The sequence below is a fragment of the Prionailurus viverrinus genome, chromosome B3 (assembly GCF_022837055.1).
Source record: "Prionailurus viverrinus isolate Anna chromosome B3, UM_Priviv_1.0, whole genome shotgun sequence".
In the NCBI taxonomy this organism is placed as follows: Eukaryota; Metazoa; Chordata; class Mammalia; order Carnivora; family Felidae; genus Prionailurus; species Prionailurus viverrinus.
This window is the reverse complement of record NC_062566.1, coordinates 19,263,769-19,286,152: the sequence shown is the minus strand read 5'-3', so window position 1 is coordinate 19,286,152 and position 22,384 is coordinate 19,263,769. Positions and strand designations below refer to the sequence as shown.

At 33.7% G+C, this 22,384-nt stretch overlaps 1 long non-coding RNA gene across 1 annotated transcript; it reads right to left on the bottom strand.

The window, feature by feature from the left end:
* Positions 1-700: 700 nt before the first annotated feature.
* LOC125168179 (uncharacterized) lies at positions 701-21,780 on the bottom strand. Its single transcript, XR_007153036.1, has 6 exons — positions 21,410-21,780; positions 16,089-16,243; positions 6,189-6,318; positions 3,418-3,546; positions 2,714-2,753; positions 701-1,971 (listed from the first exon to the last, which is right to left on the bottom strand). It is a non-coding gene; the product is annotated as an uncharacterized LOC125168179 (long non-coding RNA).
* Between the last annotated feature and the right edge of the window lie 604 nt (positions 21,781-22,384).

The window sequence follows — 22,384 nt, the reverse complement described above, 5'->3', positions numbered from 1 at the left end:
TTCCAAGAAGCATTATACTTAGAAAAGATCATTGGTTTCTAACTAAAAAATAGGAGGACTCTTGTGATTGGAAGAAATGTGTACTACCATTGTTTTTTGTCTTAAATAAGTAATTCATCACTCTTTGTCTTTTTTTAATCCATGGCCATTTACTGTTTAAATTAGGCTTATGTTAAAAATATGACTTTCACCTAATTAGATTGATTAAAAATTTAAAGTATTGATAATATCTATCTAGCGTAAGTTTTCCGTGAAAATTATCACTGCCAATACACCACAGCTGTGTTCTGACCTAGAAAACATTTCAAGGGCAATTTCATAATACCTACTGAAATCACAACTATGCAGAACTGATGATCCAACAATGCCACAACTAGAAATCTATCTTACAGAATTAGGAGCCCAAGTGCATAATATATATGCATAAAATGTTATGTATTAAAATATTATATACATATATATACATATATATACATATATGTGTATATGTATATGTGTATATATATGTGTATATATATATGTATATATATACATATATATACATATATGTGTATATGTATATGTGTATATATATGTGTGTGTGTGTGTGTATATATATATATATATATAGTATTTAATCTGAATTTCCCAAGATGGAGAAATGGATAAACCCATTAGGATATGTACTTTCCATCAAATGAAAAGTCTGTAGAGAAACTATATTTATTGGGTTAGAAATACATCCACAGTATATTTAATAAAAAATATAGCTGCAAAACCATAATGTCTTATTTGTAAAATAAATTGCGCATAAACTGTATGAGCTTAGAAATATTAACTGTAGCATAACTGATTAATGCTTGTTACACCTAGGAAGTAGGAATGAAAGATGAAGGATGAATGACCAAATTTTGCTTTAAACTGTTTAATAATCCTATTATTGGCCCTATTTCAGTGTGCTATGTGTCAAACCTGTCTACTAAGACAAGTTGGGCAATGCAGATAGTAGTTCCCTGATTATAATACAGTTTATGTTTTAGAAGTAGTCAATTAAAACTTCCAATAAACACAGACATCTGTATTAAGCCTATTTAGATTAAACAGAAAACAAATAAAAGTCAGGATAATGTGAATAAAAGTGAAATATCTTGGTTGCCTTGAGTTCTTTACTCCAATTTCAAAATTCCAATGATACCAATAAAATCATAGAACCATGTGTTCTACAGGATGGCATTGCCAAGGCTAAAAATGTCAGTTAAAGAGTCTGGTTCTACCTTAAACAACCAGAGTTGTGACAGCATCCAAGTCTTAAATTTGGGTACTAAGGAAGAGGTCAACTATGGTCAGGCTCTGATCGTGTTCTAGAGTGAGATCTACTAGGTTGAATAAAACCTAAAACTACAGAATATCTATTTGCATGTAACACAAATGTTTTAAGAGGCTACTGTTTTGGACCAACCACTCTAACAACTGAGGGCTCATGATTCAAATTACGAACAACGCATTTTACAAATGGTATCCAAACTGGCACATGGGAGGTACTCAGCTTGTGAGATAGCCTGGTTATAATCTATGGTATGACCAAGGTGTCCATGGGGTTGCATTAATTACATTTACCACATGCAAATCTCATTCCCACTTGTAAAGTAAAACAGAGAAAAAAAAAAATCAATGAAGTAAGTAACAATAGAGAAAAGCTCAAGATATAGTCAGAGAACAAAGAAGTACTTAACATTCTTGGCCATTACTTGCCAAAAAGCAGGCCACTTCTATTCCTGGGGAGATTTATGTTTATATTTATATTTATATATTTATATTTATATCTGTATATTTACATTTATATCTATATTTATATTTATAACTTGTGCCCTTTGAGATACAATGATGCAATGAGCTTCAAAAAGAGGGAAATAACAACATCAATTTGGCGATGCTGTGGATGGAACCACTGCAGGAAGGTATCTATGATCCTCTTGTATACTTGTTCACCACCTAGGATAGTACAGAGGGAGAGATTGCAAATGAAAATAAACAACAGGTTATCACAAAGCCATTCATCAGGACAAATGGATATCATCTTCTAGCATTTTAGTGATATTTCATGAAAAACAATTCCTATGATTCTAATGCTAAATATCTCCAAACTACAAAAACCAGGTATATTTACTGTAGGAAAATGATGAAACTATAATTTTACTTCTTCAATCATTCTACTTGATTTTGAGTACCAATCTTATATTCCAAATTATTTTCATGTCATTTAACCTTATTTCATTCTTTGAACATTTCTCGTGTAACTACTTAGTGCAAATATATATTATCCATTCAGGGTTAAAAAATAAAAGATAAAGGTACAAAGAAATACTACAAATGTGCTCTGTAAATTTCATAGTGTTTCACAGAAACCTTTCCAAAGAACAAAACCCATTATCAGAGTACCCACATATGCATTATCCCTGCTTTCCCGAAAGCTTATTGTGTAGTGTCTGATGATCCTAATGGAAGATGGCCGTAAGAGAAGAACACTTCTATTTCAGTTTCATTAAGTGTTGCTTACTAACAAGATATAACGACAAAACCCTAGGTTTAACTATTACATCAAAATAATCAGTTATGCCAACATAAAAAGTTTGATGAAAAAAAGGTACTGTCCAATAACTCAAATAAGAATGTATTCCATCAATACACCCAAAAAGATCAGTTAAAATCAGGGTATTGGTGTTAATGCTCTTACCTGTGGTCAAAGTCTCTTTGGTCCTTGCTTATGAAACATGCTTGTGAAAGAAAGAAAAAAATGCTTGAAAATATCTGAAAAAAAAAATCTTCATTCACTCATCAAATGAAAGGGTGTTAAGAAGGTACTTCTTTAGAGTAATAGTGGAATATTCCTCAACTCTTGTCTATCCGTCTTATCTGATATTAGGAATACCCTAAATCATGCATCTGGAAATAAAAGTCAACTTCCTGCTATCATTAAGACCCATATTATTAGCAGCAAATTATACTTCCTATTTTCTTTCTGATGCCCTTCTATCCTTTTACTTTTTACCCCTACCTGCCTGACTTCCTTGACTCCCTTTATCCATCCATTACTAATGTATTTATTTCAAAACATTTAATATTTAAATGAATTTAAAATTTACTGAGTATACTGACAGAGATTATAGTCTCTGGATAACATCACATTTTATGGCAAGAGTAGGTAAGAGTAGTAAGTAAAAATCTACATAATCTATATATCAACATTGCCTCAATATTTATTTAATACCTTTTTAAAAATCTCTTATATTCCATCTAATTGGCAATCATTCCACAATTTGACAGTCCTATGCTTTATCGAATTCATAAATGGTTTGGGATCTTAAAATATGAAAAACTGATTCCACATCAAACTGGTCAAATATAAACAAATAGTATACTAGTGTTACTGATTCTTACCAGCACTGTTGAAGAATGAAGTCCACAGAAATGATAAACAAGTATAAGAATTTGGATTGATATGGAAATGTCAGGTAGTGAAGCATCTAAAATATCTCACTTCTTAAGCTGGTAACACCTCAGTTAAAACTGTGGAAAATATGGGGAAATTGTCATATATACAATGACCACCATAAAATACATAAGGTAAAGCTGACTCTTTGATCAACCTCACAAAAGACCTCAAGTTATTAAATAATATACAAAAGTCAGTATAATAGAAACTACTCTCATAAACTCACTACAATTGTTTTTTTCATTTCTTTTTGTTTTGCTCTTTTTAAAAATTTAGGGATACCTGTGAGGCTCAGTTGGTTAAGCCTCTGACTTCAGCTCAGGTCATGATCTCACAGTTCCTGAGTTTGAGCCCTGCGTCGGGCTTTGTGCTGACACTTGGAGCCTGGAACCTGCTTTGGATTCTGTGTCTCCCTCTCTCTCTGCCCCTCCCCTGCTTGTGCTCTGTCAATCTCTCTCGAAAATAAATAAATATTAAAAAAATTAAAAATAAATAAAAATTTATTATTGCAACAGTATGAGAGCAACCACTAATTTTTTTCTTATTTTTAAATAATTAGCCTATTCCCTCAATAGTCCCTCCATTTTTTCCATTCAACTTTACATGGTGATTTTATTATATTAGTCTATTCTTCCAATGATAAAATTTCTGTACCACCGCTTCTTGAATCAAACCATCTATCCATCAATGCATCTATCAAGTCACTCTGAAAACATCAACAATGCTAGCACACTCATGCAATCCATTTATCTGTGCATTGATTCCTATATTGATCCATTACTCTAGTCATCCATATCTATACCTATTAATCTAAACATATATCCATACACGACACATGCACCCAACATTCCAGTCTGAAATCCAAATTCTAACCTCTAAGTATCTAACTATCTACACCTTCACTGAATATCAAGTCCACCAATCCACATATATCTCCAGTATTTTTTTGAAAATTTTTTGAAAACATTAATTCTTGATTCTTGCATCTAGCCATCCACTTAATATTCTAGTTTCCATCCATTCTTTCAGTCACCCAATGTTGAACTAATTCATATATTGCTCTGCCCTCAATTACATAAAGAAATAGTTCCTTACACACACTTTTCCAGCCTTCTATTAAAATACCCTTCTTGGAGCACCTGCGTGGCTCAGTCTCTAGATTTTGGTTCAGGCCATGACTCCAGGGTGGTAGGATGGAGCTCTGCATTAAGGCTCAGTGCAGAGTGTGGAGCCTGCATAACATTCTCTCTCTCTCTCTGCCCTTCTCCCCCACACATGCTCTATTTCTAAAACAAACAAACAAAAATATGCCATCTTGCATCCACTAATTTTTAAATCTACCTAAGTGGACACTATGCAAAAATTTCATTCCTCATTCTCACATTCTTTATTCTATCTATCTACCCCTATAAACAAGTTTTAAACCATCAATCCATCCCTCCATTCTATGTATTCATTCACCAATCCTTGAATTATTGCACGTAACTTATCCATTTATATTAGTCACTTTTGAGTTACAGCAACTTCAAAATCTTACTGGCTTAACAAAACAAACATTAACTTCTTACTCATGAAAAGACCTTTGTGGGTCTGATCCATAAAAGTAGCTTTGCCCCATATGACACCTCATTGTTACAGGTCATTCTCTCTTGTGGCATCTCTAATTCAAAACATTATTCTATGATCATCACAAGTAAGAGATTAAGGAGAATCTCATAAAAGCTACTCAAGTCTTCTCTCAAGACTTAATTTGACTGAGTTTTAGTACCTAAGGAACTAAAAAATCTGACTGTTTACAACTTAAATTGACCTTTAGGCCCCAACTCTCTCTGAATAGAAAGGCTCTGCACCTCCCTTAGAGAATATATCTCACACCACCTATCTTAAAAATAATTATGCAGGGAATAGGTATGGACAATATGTCAAAAGGCTGATACAGTGTCAAGAACAAAGGACAAGTGAGCATCTTCCAAGTACTAATAAAATGTTCTCCCTCCTCACAATATCATAATAGATAATATCTTCCAATGAATATGTATCTTGCATTCTATCCTTTATATTTTGCAGCTTTTATTATGGTTGCCTTATCCTTGCTCCATACTTGAACACTGGGAAGTTAGGTACAAATAACTTCTTTCTTTAAAGTTCCTATATCTCTGGACCAGGAATAGGCAAACTGACACACAGATCAGTGCAAATAACCTGATTCCAGTGCACAACTGAGAGATATTGGACTGTTAGCCAGGTGATTCCTTATTTTTGTTCCCACTGAGAAGGGTGTAAAGTTTAATGTGCATGTAGAAAGTAAAACCAATATGTGAAGCCAGAGAGGTGTCATTTGGTAGATGTTACTATTGTTTAATATGTTCTTTCTACTCTCTTTGAAAACATGGAGGAAATACAGTTTGTAAACCTTCTAAGTTTACCTTCTAAAACGTGTATATGATTGATTTCTTTTATCTAAGAAAAAACTTGTAAAGAAATTATTTCATGAGTTACTTGCAATTTTCCATGTTATCTCTCAAAGTGACAAAAAAACATAAAATTTTATGCTGTGATGGAAGCGACAGGAGATTATCACTGTTTGTGACATTTGGCCTACCAATAATTGCCATGAACCTATGACCCCTAAAAAAATCCTGTCATTGTGAGAAATTTATCTTTGTGATTTAAAGTAACTGAGATCTAGGAATTAACCTTCCCTGAATCCACCTACCTATATATTCTTTTAGGCCCATATCCATCAAATCATTCATTCTTGTGTCCATCTATTAATCAGTTCATTTTGCATTATCACTTTATATCCACAGTATCTTATCCACACTCCCTTCCACTCTTGCATTAACCTATATATACACGATAAAGAAGATGTTTTATATATATATATATATATATAATTACTCAGCGATCAAAAAGAATTAAATCTTGCTATTTACAATGATATGGATGGAGCTAGCATGTATATAAGTCAGAGAAAAATACCATATTATTTCACTCATGTGTAATTTAAGAAGCAAAACAGATTACCATATTGGAAGGGAAAAATAAAAGATAGGGACGCAAACCATAAGACTCTTAACTCATGAGAACAAACGGAGGGTTTATGGAGGGAGGTGGGCAGGGGATGGGCTAAATGGATGATAAACACTGGACGTTATATTTAAATATTTAAGTGATGAATCACTAAATTCCATTCCTGAGACCAATATTACCCTATATATTAATTAACTAGAATTTAAATAAAAACTTGAAAATCAGGGGCACCTGGGTGGCGCAGTCGGTTAAGCGTCCGACTTCAGCCAGGTCACGATCTCGCGGTCCATGAGTTCGAGCCCCGCGTCAGGCTCTGGGCTGATGGCTCAGAGCCTGGAGCCTGTTTCCGATTCTGTGTCTCCCTCTCTCTCTGACCCTCCCCCGTTCATGCTCTGTCTCTCTCTGTCCCAAAAATAAATAAACGTTGAAAAAAAAATTAAAAAAAAAAAACTTGAAAATCAAAAATAACCCTATATATACACTAACACATTTATACATGTATTCCATCCCTGAATATTATACATATCCTTGTTTCTTTTTAATTTTTTAAGCTTATTTACTTTGATGGGGGTGGGCAGAGAGAAAGGGAGACAGAATGATGAGGGGCTCAAACTCATGCACCATGAGATCATGAGCTGAGCAGGAACCAAGAGTCGGTTGCTTAATTGACTGAGCCAGACAGGTGCCCCTATATCCTTGTTTCTTAATTGTATCCAGAAGGCATTTCTGAATTCATCCATCAATCCATGCATGAAGTTGTCCATTTAAATAGAGAGAGAGAGACAGAGAGAGAGAGAGAGAGAGAGTGCAAGCACCAAGCAGGGGTGGAGCAGAGAGAGAAAGGGAGTGAGAGAATCCCAAGCAACCTGTATGCTCAGAATGTAGCCTGACACAGGGCTAGATCTCAGAGTTCATGAGATCAAGACCTGAGACAAAAATCAAGAGTCAGATGCTTAACCAACTGAGCCACCCAGCTGCCCCAGTATCATCTATTCTTTATTCCATCCATCTTCCTGACCTAATGACATCAGTATATCCTTCATGCATCCGTTACTTGATTAACCAGTTCTCACATTTATGCAATCATCCCATGAAGGAATCTTAGTTTTGCCAGTTCCACTCAGTGATCAACCAGCTAGGTAGGCATAACTCACTACAGTGGAGAGTACTAAATAGGCCCTCAAGTATTTGATTAAATCAACTTATTTTTCACTAATGGACATCAAAATAGCCTCACCACAGGATTAACCTCAAATGACCTATTTTAAAGTCTTTGCATAGTTGTGAGGAACACCAGATGTTATATGTGTCCAATCTCTAACTTGTACAAATGAAACTAATACTGCATTGTATGTTAACTGGAATTTAAATTAAAAACTAAATCAATCAATTAATAAAATTTTCACATAGAATCTCAGGTATCTCTACTAGGACTTTGCAATATTGACCAAATCCTTTAAGAGCTACCTCAAATCATTCTGAAAGATAATGAAAGGAGAAAGCTCAGGATTTGGGAAATGTTCATTACACACATACATACACACACACACACACACACACACACACACACACACACACACAATACCACCTTTACCCTTATACGACTTTTAAAGGAATACCTATTCTTTTCTCAGGATACTGACAAAATCACCAAAACCTTGAATTCCTACCTAAATTGAAATTTAACCAATACTTTTATTTCTAACTCTATTCCATAAAACACCATTACATAACTAATTCTCACATCCAATGTCCTATTTATCAAAATTATGTTGAAAGCCCTGTACTGTTTTCAGATAGCACCTATGTACCAGAAACAAAGGCCATTAACAGTTGTGATAAAATCACCAGAAATACCATTTTGCTCTCATCACTTCCTATAGCCCAATATTATTTTATACTTACATCCCCAAAATTATATAGTAACTTACATATATTCATCAATCCATTATAAGGTTGTATGTAACTATAAGATGACTAAATACTTAATTCCTATCCATAAAAGTTTTACATTTTATAATCCCAACATCATATGATTTTGCCAGATTCCCCTTCTTTCAGATTGCTGAAAGAGACTGCTGTCAAAGGTCTTGACTTACTATAAATCTGACAGTTGAGAAGATCATTATATCCTGGTTGTATTTTCCATTGTAATTATAAGAGTACTTCTACATGATTAATAACAATTTACATTTCTTCTATAAACTATCTATTAAAATAACTTACTTATATTTTATTGGTAGTTTTCTTCCCTCTATTAGAATATCTTATATTAATTAGGGATTTCAGCATTCTTATTAAATATATCTCTTTAATTATCAATTGGTATTTACTTTGCCCATTGCTATTTAACATCAAATTTATCACTTTCTTTCTGAACAATTCCAGAATTTGAATAATCTGAAATAAAATTTTCCTCCCTCCTAGGATAAACAGAAATTAAGTTTACCATGTTCTGTAATTCTGATATTTCTTTAGTTTTAATTAAAACCCCTGAATCACTTAAAGTTCCTCCTGTTCTATATCAGTAGAAATAGGTCACATTTTATGTTTCTGCATTTGGCTAACAATTTCCAATGATTTCAGGTAACCCCACTGCAATATCTTCTAATGCTACTGTCAACATCTGGATTTTCTATACTTTTGTATTACTGTGCATTCAAGTGCCTGCCAATAACAGTTTTCTAATTGCATTGCTAGCCATTTCATCTTTCATTCCTATTCTATATACAGTTTTCCTCATATTTATCCCTCAAATTTATAACCAAAATGTCTAATTCAAAAAATGAATTTTTAAAAAATCAAAATTGTATTTTAAATTCCCTCATAAGTTACTTCTTAATTTATGATATTAAAACTTAAGATAAACTCAATTATCATTGCCAATTTTAAAAATTCAACTCTGAAGAATATTAGGTACATCCTGCCTTTTGCAGTGATAGATATGAGGAACAGATGTATTGAGAACAAGATTCTTTCTTCTTTGACATATTTACTGCATATAAAAATATCTGATCACCTTAGAGGAACCAGATAGCCTGTCTTTATACACATTCTCATAAATATAATGCCATTCTTAGTCTGGAAAAGAGCCTTTTATTTGAAGTACTGGACCATAGTGAATTTCATAAATAATACTTCTGGCTTGCAATCACCTTAGTATTAAAAAATATGCCTTTGATGTTAAAAAAAAGTGATATAACTGGAGCAAGAAGGTGGATAAGAGAGAAGGAAACAATAAGCAAAGAAATGGTATTGGTACTTTAAAAAGCTAACCAAATGCCATATTATTTCATTCATATGTGTAATTTAAGAAACAAAACAAAGAAGAGACAAACAGGAAAACAAAATGGACCCTTAAATATAGAGAACAGATGGTTAACAGAGGGGAGGTGGGTAGGGGGATTGGTGAAATAAATGAAGGTGACTAAGAATACACTCAGTGTAATGAGCAGTAAGTAATGTATAGAATTCTGCAATCATTATATTGTACATCTTAATTAACATAACACTGTACGTTAACTAGAATAAAAAATCATATTTAAAAGGAAACAAATTGAGAGTATAAATATACCTCCAGATTATTTTCTGTCCACTGTTCCTGTTTCTAACTTATCCACGTTAGAAATAGTCATTTCTTCATGGAAAATGATAGAAAAACAAAGTGCTCCTGTACTTTTCCCTAATCAGAAATCTTTCCTCTATTTTCTACTCATGAAGGCAAAGAAGTGGGGTTGAACATGTAAGACAAAATGTAAATAGACTTAAAGATGGCAGGGGATAGCACTGAAAATTCAATGTAGAATATTCTGTGACTTCTACTCTGAAACAAACATAAAAAAAGTGCTATCATTCGTAACTAAATGAAAGAAATTAAACACTCCCTTCTGGGTGTCTCTTGATAAAGCTTATTGTCTTCCCAACAGACCATAGAAAAATAGAAAATAATAAATTAAGATCTTCCATTGAGTGAAGATGGAAGACCACATGTGAGCATACAGAAAGCAGTAAAAATAATTATTTCTGTAAAAATTAGTCATGGGATTCATAAAACAAAAGGATGTAAAATAGGATATCAAATATATGAAACCTGGAGGGGAGAGGAGTAAATAATGAGTTTAACATTAAGCCACCATGAGGCTTAATGTAGACTGCTATAGGCAGAAGATGGCATATATAAACCAACGGTAACCACACATTTAAAACATAAAAGTAATAGATATGAAAAACATAAATGTAACAAACCCAGGAACATCTTAAAACCAAAAAACGGGGCGCCTGGGTGGCGCAGTCGGTTAAGCGTCCGACTTCAGCCAGGTCACGATCTCACGGTCTGTGAGTTCGAGCCCCGCGTCGGGCTCTGGGCTGATGGCTCAGAGCCTGGAGCCTGTTTCCGATTCTGTGTCTCCCTCTCTCTCTGCCCCTCCCCCGTTCATGCTCTGTCTCTCTCTGTCCCAAAAATAAATAAACGTTGAAAAAAAAAATTTTAAACCAAAAAACCAAAGAAAAAGATGAGAATAAACCTAGAGCAACTATTAAAATCTTGAGAACAAGCAGTAACCTCTTTGACATAAGTCATAGTAACTTATTAGATATGTCTCCTGAGGAAAAGGAAACAAATGCAAAAATAAATTATTGAGACTAAACCAAAACAAAAAGCTTCTGCACAGTGAAGGAAACAGCAAAACTAAAAGACATCCTACAGAATGGGAGAAGATATTTGCAAATAACATATCTGACAAAATGGTTAATATCCAAAATCTATACAGAACTCATGAAATTCAACACCCAAAAAGTGAAAAGTCCAATTAAAAAATGGACAGAAGATATGAATAGACATCCTCAAAAAATTAAAAATAGAACTTCGCTACAATTCAGCAATTGCACTACTGGGTATTTTCCCAATAATACAAAAATACAATTTAGGGGTTACATATGCCATAATGTTTATAGCAGCATTATGAACAATAGCTAAACTATGGAAAAAGCCCAAGTGCCCATCAAATAATAAATGGATAAAAGACATGTGGTGTGTATACACAATGGAATATTAGCCATAAAAAAGAATGAAATCTTGCATTTGCAACCACATGGATAGGGCTAGAATGTATTATGCTAAGCAAAATAAGTAAAAGACAAATACTATATGATTTCACTCATGTGTGAAATATAAAAAATAAAACAAATAAGCGTAGGGAAAAAAGAGAGAGAGAGTCAAACAAACAGACTCTTAAGTATAGACAAAAACTGATGGTTATAAGAAGGGAGGTGGATGGAGGGTTGGGTTCAGTGGGTGATAGGAATTACGGAGGGCACTTGTGATGAGCACCAGGTATTGCATGGAGATGCACAATCACTAAACTGCACACCTGAATCTCATATTAGATTGTACATTAACTGGAATTTAAATAAAAACCTAAATAACACCCCACAAAACAAGTAATAAAATGACAAAGAAGTTAGTTCTATGTATCACTATTTACTTTAAACGTAAATGGACTAAAAGCTCCAATCAAGAGACAAAGGGTATCAGAGTAAATGTAAAAATAAGACTCATGGGCCTCTGGCTAAGTTGGCAGAGCATGTGACTCTTGATATTTGAGTTTTAGACCCATGGGCATAGAAATTACTTTAAAAAATAAAACATCAGCAATCCCTATCGAAATATGACCAGCATTCCTCACAGAGCTAGAACAAGTAATCCTAAAATTTGTATGGAACCCGAAAAGACCCCAAATAGCCAAAGCAATCTTGAAAAAGAAAACCAAAGCTGGAGGCATCACAATCCCAGACTTCAAGTTGTATTCCAAAGCTCTTATCATCAAGACAGTATGGTACTGGCATAAAAACAGACACTCAGATCAATGGAACAGAATAGAGAACCCAAAAATGAACCCGCAAACGTATGGCCAACTAAACTGTGACAAAGCAGGTAAAAAATATGCAGAAAATGTTTCTGGGAAAACTGTACAGCAACATGCAGAAAAATGAACCAGGACCACTCTCTTACACCTTACACAAAAATAAACTCAAAAAAATATGCAGAAAATGGTTCTGGGAAAACTGGACAGCGACATGCAGAAAAATGAACCTGGACCACTCTCTTACATCTCACACAAAACCAAATCGAAATGGATGAAAGACCTAAACGTAAAACAGGAAGCCATCAAAGCCTCCTCCCCTAGAGGAGAAAGCAAGCAAAAACCTCTTCAACCTCGGTCACAGCAACTTCTTACTCAATATATCTACAGAGGCAAGGGAAACAAACAAAAATGAACTACTGGAACCTCATCAAAATAAAAAGCTTCTGCACAGCGAAGGAAACAATCAGCAAAACTAAAAGGCAACTGACAGAATGGGAGAAGATATTTGCAAATGACCTATCAGATAAAGGGTTAGTATTCACACTGTATAAAGAACTTAACAAACTCCACACCCAAAAAACAAATAACCCAGTGAAGAAATGGGCAAAATACAGGAATACACTTCTCCAAGGAAGACATCCAGATGGCCAACCGACACATGAAAAAATGCTCAACATCGCTCATCATCAAGGAAATACAAATCAAAACCACAGTGAGATATCACCTCACACCTGTCAGAATGGCTTACCATTAACAACAGATGTTGGTGAGGATGCGGATAAAGAGGATCTCTTTTGCATTGTTGGTGGCAATGCGAGCTGGTGCAGCCACTCTGGAAAACAGTATGGTGATTTCTCAAAAAACTAAAAACAGAGCTACCCTATGACCCAGTAATTGCACTGCTAGGTATTTATCCAAGGGATACAGGTATACTGTTTCAAAGGGGCACATTCACTCCAATGTTTATAGCAGCACTATCGACAATAGCAAAAGTATGGAAAGAGCCCAAATGTCCATCGATGGATGAATGGAAAAAGATGTGGTGTGTGTGTGTTTGTGTGTGTGTGAGATGTGTGATGTGTGTGTGTGTGTATATATATATGTTTTCCATACACACACACACAAGTAAGTACTACTAGACAACCAAAATGAATGAAATCTTGCCATTTGCAACTATGTGGGTAGAACTGGAGGGTATTATGCTAAGCGGAATTAGTCAGAGAAAGACAAATATCATATGACTTCATTCATATGATGAATTTAAGATATAAAACAGATAAATCTAAGGGAAGGGAAGCAAAAATAATATAAAATCAGGGAAGAGGACAAAACATAAAAGACTCTTAAATATAGAGAACAAACAGGGTTGTTGGAGGGATTGTGGGAGGGGAATAGGTTAAATGGGTAAGGAGCATTAAGGAATCTACTCCTGAAATCATTGTTGCACTATATGTTAACTAACTTGGATACAAATTAAGTAATTAATTAAAAATAAAATGAAAATAAAAATTGTAAAAAAAATAAAAATTAAGTAAATAAAAATAAAAAATTAAAAAAATAAGGCCCATCTATATGCCATTAAGTGACACATTTCAGAAAGTCACCCCCAAATTAAAGTGAGGGGATGGAGAAAACGTATGTAAGTGGATATCAAAAGAAAGAGTAGCAGTACTTACTATAGTGGACAAAATGGACTTTAAACCAAAGTATTAACCTATTCTTCTCAGTGTATTCTAAAAAACAGAAAAGAAAGGAAAACTTCCAAATTCATCGTAAGAGGCCAGCATTACCCTGATACCAAAACCAAGACTCCACTAAAAAGGAGAACTATGGGCCAATATCCCTGATTAACATGGATGCAAAAATTCTCAGTAAAACACTAGCAAATGAATCCGACAATACATGAAAAAAATCATTTCATCACAATCAAGCGAGAGTAATTTCTGGGTTGCAAGGTGGCTCGACATTCACAAATCAATCAACGTGATGCACCACATTAATAAAAGAAAGGATGAGAACCACATCATCATTTCAATAGATATAGAAAAATTATTTGACAAAGTTCAACATCCATTCATGTTAAAAAAAAAAAAACACCTCAACAAAGTAGGCATGGAAGGAACATACCTCAACGTAATAAAGGCCATCTATGAAAACACCCATAGTTTACAGTAAGGAACAAGACTGGATGCTCACTCTCACCACTGTTACTTAACATAAGGGAGGTCCTATCCTCAACAATAAGACAACAAAAATAAAGGAACCCAAATTAGCAAGGAAGAAGTAAACCTTTCACTATTTGCAAACGACATGATACTCTATACAGAAGACCCAAAAGGCTTCACCAAAATACTGCTAGAACTGATAAATGAATTCAGTCAAGCTGCAGGATATGAAAGCTATGTATGGAAATCTGTTGCCTTTCTGTATGTCAATAATGAAACAACAAACTGAAATTAAGGAATCAATCCCATTTACAATTTTACCAAAAACAATAAGATACCTAGGAATAAACTTAACCAAAGAGGTAAAACACCTATACTGTGAAAAGTTTAAAATGCTGATGGAAGAAACCGAAGATGACATAAAGAAATGGAAAAAACATTCCACGGTCATGGATTGGAAGAATGAATATTGATAAAATGTGTATACTACCCAAAGCAATATGCACATTTAATGCAATCCCTATCAAAATACCATTAACATTTTTCACCGAACTAGAACCAATAATACTAAAATTTTTATGAAAATAAAAGACCCAGAATAAACCAAAGCAATTCTGAAAAAGAAAAGCAAACCTGGAGTCATCACAATTCTGGCCTTCAAGGTGTATTAAAAATCTGTAGTAATCAAAAAAGTATGCTACTAGCACAAAAATAGACACACAGAAAAGTAGAACAGAATAGAAAACAAACCCACAACTATATGGTCAGTTAATCAACAAAGCAGGAAAGAATATCCAATAGAAAAAGACAAGTTTCTCAATAAATGGTGTTGGACAGCAACATGCAAAACAATGAACCACTTTCTTATACTACACACACAAAAAATAAACTAAAAATGAATTAAATACCTACATATGAAACCTCAAACCATAAAAATCCTAGAAGAGAACACAGGCAGTCACTTCTTGGGCATTGGCCGAAACAACTTTTTTTTCTAGACAAGTCTCCTGAGGCAAGGGAAACAAAAGCAAAAATAAACTATTGGGAATATATTTTAAACATTCTGCATAGTGAAGGAAACCATCAATTAAACTAAAAGACAACTTACTGAATGGGAGAAGATATCTGCAAATGACACACCCACCCGAAAAAGGGTTAGTATCCAAAAGTATAAAGAAGTTATACAACTTCACATACACACACACAAAAATAATCCAATTAAATAATTACAGAATTCATGAACATACATTTCCCCAAAAGAGACACACAGTGAGGCACCCAGGTGCCTCAGTTGGTTAAGTGTCCAACTTCAGCTCTGGTCAAGATCCTACAGTTCTTGAGTTCAATCCCTGCATCAGGCTCTCTGCAGTCAGCAAAGAGCCTGCCTCAGATCCTCTGTCCTTCTCACCCTGTCCTTTTCCCCACTTGCTTCTGCTCTCTAAAATGAACATTAAAAAAAAAAAAAAGACACACAGATGGCCAACAGACACATGAAAAGATGTTCTTCACTCATCATCAGGAAAATGTAAATCAAAACTACAATGAGAGGGGCACCTGGGTGGCTCAGTTGGGTTAAGCATCTGGCTCTTGATTTCAGCTCCAGTCATGATCTCCCAGTTCATGGACTCTAGCCCACGGATTTGGGCTCGATGCTGTCAGAGAAATCTTCTTGGGATTCTCTTTCCCTCCTCCACTCACACATTCTCTCTCTCAAAAATAAACATTAAAAAAAAAAAAACTACAGTGAAATATCAGCACACACCTGTCAGAATGACTAAAACGAACAACATAAGAAACAGCAAGTATTTGGAAGAATGTGGAGAAAAAGGGACTCTCCTGCACTGTTGGTTGGAATGCAAACCGGTATATCCAATGGAGGTTCATGAAAAAGTTAAAAATAACTACCCTACAATCTAAAAATCATATTACTGGTATTTAGCCAAAGAATACAAAAACAGTAAATCAAAGAGACACATGCGCCCCTATGTTTTTTTCACTATTATTTACAATGGGCAACATATGGAAGCAGGTCAGGTATCCATTTACTGATGAACGGATAAAGATGTGGTGTGTATGCATATGTATGTATGCGTGTATATTTATGTATATATACATATGCATACACACATCTTTACATACATATTATATACATATATATAAAATGAATTACTCAGCCATCAAAAAGAATGAAATCTTGCCATCTGCAACAATGTGGTTGGAGCTATAGAGTATTATGGTAAGCAAAGGAAGTCAGAGAAAGACAAATACCATATTCTTTTCACTCATAAGTGGAATTTAAGAAACAAACAAGCAGAGGGAAAAGGTGAGAGGGACAACCCAAGACTCTTTTAACTGTAGAGAACTGATGGTTATCATAAAGGAAATGGATGATGGGAATTGAGTGCACTTCTTGTGATAAACTCTGATGTTTGGAATTGTTGAATCCCAATACTGTCCACTTGAAACTAATATAACAATCTATGTTAACTATATTATAATTAAAATATTTAAAATTCATAGTGTTCTTATAATGAATTACTAAATACTGTATTACAATCAAAAAGATTCCTATAATAAGTGACTAAAGAATTAATAAAACCAAACTGATATGACATTTAAATCTAACAGGATTTGGGGGAAAATATTAAACCCTACCACAGGGATGCCATATACTACTTGTAGAATTAGACGTGTGATAATTTTAAAAGGCATATAATCTGATTTCTTCCAAACATAAATAGAAATTATGAAAGTTAAAAAAAAGAGAGACACAGAGATGAGGGGCACCTAGGTGGCTCAGTCAGTTATGTGTCTGGCTCTTGGTTTCAGGTCAGTTTATGATCTCACAGTTCATGAGTTCAAGCCCCACACTGGGCTCTGCACTGACTGTGTGGAGCCTGCTTGGGATTCTCACACTCTTGCCCCTTCTTCCCCTTTCCCATTAATGCAGGTAAATGCACATGTGCCCTCTCTCTCTCTGAAAATACATAAATAAACTTTAAAAAGAAAAAAAAGAGCTGGGGCGCCTGCATGGTTCAGTCAGTTAAGCGTCAGACTTCAGCTCAGGTCAAGATCTCATGATTCATGTGTTCCAACCCCACTTCGGGCTCAGAGCCTGGAGCTGCTTTGGATTCTGTGTCTGCCTCTCTCCCTATCCCTCTCCTGCTCCTGTGCATGTGCATTCTCTCTCTCTCTCTCTCTCTCTCTCAAAAATAAACATCTAAAATAAAAAAAAAAAGAGTCATTGCAAATTCAAAGAGAACTACAGATTAACAAACCAAGTGGAATGGAATGCATAACTATTCAAGTGCTGATTTGAACATAACTATTTTCAAAACCTGTTTGAATGATTTTTAATCTATAAATAATTCAGAGTACTGTAGGTATCCAGCTGTGATACACCATAAAGGATTTATTACATTTCATGTATTTAAAAAAAAATTAATGTTTATTTTTGGAAGAGACAGTGTGAGCAGAGGAAGTACAGAGAGAGAGAAATAGACAAAGGATCCAAAATAGGCTCCAGGCCAACAGCAGAGAGCCTGATGTGGGATTCGAACTCACGAACCAAGATATCATGACCTGAGCTGAAGTCAGATGCTCAACAGACTGAGCCACTCAGGTGCCCCTCCATTTTACATTTTTTTTTTTAAAATTTTTTTTTTCAACGTTTATTTATTTTTGGGACAGAGAGGGACAGAGCATGAACAGGGGAGGGGCAGAGAGAGAGGGAGACACAGAATCGGAAACAGGCTCCAGGCTCTGAGCCATCAGCCCAGAGTCCGACGCGGGGCTCGAACTCACGGACCGCGAGATCGTGACCTGGCTGAAGTCGGACGCTTAACCGACTGCGCCACCCAGGCGCCCCCATTTTACATTTTTTAACAGGTAGCATGATGATTATCTTTTAAAAGTATTGGGGTCCACAAATCTTGAGATTCAACAAAATACATGAGAATAAATTATAAAAGAAAACTAGGCCTTAGTTATTTTTTTCTAGGATGGGACATGGTAAGTACATATTCATATTCTATTTGGGACACAGTGTATGAAATACTCTTGAAAAATTGATAGAATGGTCAAATATTCAATATGTAATGAAACAAAAAAAGAAAACAGATCAAGACATCAACAGCAAATCATTTAGTGGTTCCTAAAAGAGACAGAAATACAGATCTGTAACAATAGTGACCCTTTCACAATCACTTATATAGTGCTCTGTACATTGGAGACAATGCCTCTTTCCAAGCACCTCTAATACATTTAGAAATATGAGCTATATTTTTGTTATGGTCTACATAAATATACAAGTATTTATGCATAATTTATAAAGGTATTTATACATTCTATAAATATGTTTCTAGATAGTTACAGATAGGTAGGTATGTGACAGAGAATGTATGAAAGAGACAGATACAAAGAAAACCTCAAAGCAGAAATAACCTGGACCACATTAGCTCACCAAAATACATGTAATACACTAGAAATAGTAGGTAAAATCACTATGAATGTAACAGAAAAATATAAAGTTCTTCCAAAATGAAATGAATTGCAAAAGATTAAATATTTTAAAAAAATATTTAACACATATGAAACAAAAAGCATGGGAAAATGTCCTATATTGAGGGATTAAAAGAGTTAGTATTAAGAATAAATTAATACTAATAACCAAAAATAAGATAAAAATGGCCTAGATAAAAATGCATGGTGCCTGCTTGGATCCAGACTTGTTCTAATTATTAGATGTTTGGACAATATGACAAGTTTACATGAAGATTTATTTTAAAAGGCAATAAGGGACTCTACTTAATAATATATATGATATTGTGGTTATTTAAAATTATGATGTATATGCATACAAAAAATTCAAGATTGAAATATCATATGATTTGCAGTTTTCAATATATGGCAAAATATTTTTAATTATTCTAGTTGCTCAGCATGTGAAAACTCATTATTATTTCATTATGAATATGAAACTTTTCATAATAAAAACAGACCATACCTAAAAGAGTTAAACATAAAAATACCATGATTCCTAGCTATTTCACTCCAAGATATATACCCAAAGAAAATGAAAACAGGGACTCAAGACATTTTCATGTCAATATTCATAGCAGTATTATTGACAATGTGGAAGTCACAAACCTTATTATTCAAAGTCAAAAAGCAGAAACATCCAAGTGTTCAACAACAAATGTTACATATACACACTTTGGAATATTACTGAACCATAAAAATAAATGAAGTTCTGATACATAGCTTACTTCCTAAGTACCATTCCCTATAAGGAACCAAGTATCCTTAGAGAAACTGATGGTTCCACAAGATAAGAAGAAAATAAACCCAGGTACTATTAGGTGGTCAGAAAGTAAGTAAGTACTCAGGAAAGGAAATATGGACATGTTAAAAAGACACAGAAGCCACCTTAAAAGAGACCTGAATGGCCAAATGATGGACAATGAGATTAAAGAAAAGTAATGAATTTAATCCATGGAATAAACAAAATACCACGAGTCCACACTGAAATGAATAATTAAATATTAAATGGGGAAGGAATAACTCTTATAGTACAAAATTCCAATTAATAAAATGTAGTACTGAGAAAATTTTTAAGAATCAATTTGACAAACGACATAGTGTATTAATTTTTGCAGGCAACAAACATCAATAAGTTCTAAAATAAGCAGATAAGAGTGTTACAATATTTGCAGAACCTTTTCCTACTAATACTAATTATGTAACAGTATGTAATAAAAGTAATAGCAGTAGTCACAAGACGTATCAATAGTATGTGATCCTTAGTGATGTACTGAGAAGGGAGTACCACTTCTATAGCAATCTCATCAAACATGCATAACCACCAGTCCAATGATGAAAATCACACAAGCCCATACTGATTAACATTAATAGTTGGATATTTTGTCAACTCTTCAAAAGGATCAAAATTATGAAAACCAAAGAAAACTGGGCAACTGTCCCAAGCAGAAGGACATTAAAGAGACTTTAACAACTACATGCAATGTAGGATTCTATTTTCAATCATGGATTATAAAAGGATCACTTAACAGCAGTGCAGCAATTTCCTTTTGTAGATAACTATATCATGTAAATGAAATATATTAATGTAAGAGGAGGATAGAGAGCATTTTTGCAAGCCAAAAGTTATTTCAAAATGAAACCTAAATAATTAATGCTAATACTCCTTGTTTTCAGCCTATACAAGTAATACTCCAAACATTTTGGTAAGGCAGATAAACCAAATACAGAACCCTGACGAAAACAGAACAAAATAAGCTGTTTATTTAGGATTATATTTTCAGAAACTGCAAATAAAATTTTAATTATAATAGGAAAATATATATGGAATATACACACACATACATGCACATACATAACATAAAATGTAGTTCATTGAGAGCAGATGCAAGAATGTTTAATTTTTAGCCTAATCAAAATTATGACTGCAAGCATGATCACCTATAACACACAACAAAACATTTTATTAAACTTGTCAACAAGTTTTGTGAAAAATGCTCAAAAAAAGAAAGGAAGTTTCCTAAAATGACCCCTAAGTAAACAAACCTTAAACTAATAGGATTAATATTCATGATCAAGTAACCAAGGGCCATTTTCTGCTTCCATATATTCTATTAAGAACCACGAACTAAGAAAGAAAACCAGAATTATGGTATTTCAATTAAATACCATTAGAAAAGTAAATTAAAAAAAAGGCTTTTATATTAATAAGAAAATAAAGTAGGTGCACAATCCCCATCACCTTAACAAAACTATGAAATGACTGGGAATTAATGAAAAAATATAATCTAGCATTTTCCCAACATAACAAGTTGATTAAAAATAGAAAGACATACCTTGCAGTTGGAGAGGAAGACTCAATTTTAAAGAGATCTATTCTCTCCTAATTAATCTATTAAATTTGGTGCAAATGAAATTAAAACTGCATTTTTTTCCAACTTGCAAAATAATTTTAAGCATCAATTGAGAGAAAAAAAATGCGACTATAGACAGGGAATATTCTGAAAAAAAGAAGAGAAATGACATGGAACTCAATGGAATAGACTAAAAATCATCAGTAATTTTAAAGTATCAATAGAAGGTAAGGCAAGCAAATAGAAATGCAGCTGATATTATTTGGGAATTTCTAAATTACTATGGTAGAAATTAAAATAATTGGTAATTGCTTAAGTTAATTATTTGAGTAAGTAATGCTTTAAACCCACAGTAATGATTGATGGGGAAAAATTACAAAATAATTAACAACAAAAGAAAATACAAAAAATGATAGTAATGCATTCATGTTTTAAATAAAAACACAAAACTCAAAAGGCATGAAACACAATATTGTTATATTTCAATATACAACTTCTGTACACCAAAAAGTAAAATATCACAGTAAAATGGTGGAAAAACATGGTATTTCATTTGCAAAGCATGGTAAATGGTTAAAATCGTTAGTCATAAAAGATCTTTTAAAAGCCAGTAACAAAGACACTAGTATTCCAAGGGAAATGAAAAAAAAGAATAACACAAAACACAGAATAACAAATGACTAGTACAGTTTTAGGACATATGAAGATGACTGAAGTGAACAATAACTGAAGAAAAATACTTTCTTTGTATTATCACACTATCAAAGATTAAAACATTGACATCCAATGTTTGTACTGTTTTAGAAAAAAGAAGTCTCATAAACACTGGGAGACAATATTGATGAGGATAATTTACACAATTCTGGGGAAATCTCTACTTTTAACTCAAAACATAAATTTTGGATATACTTAATTCCAATGAAGTGGAAGTAGTAGGACTATTTCAACAACTTAGCT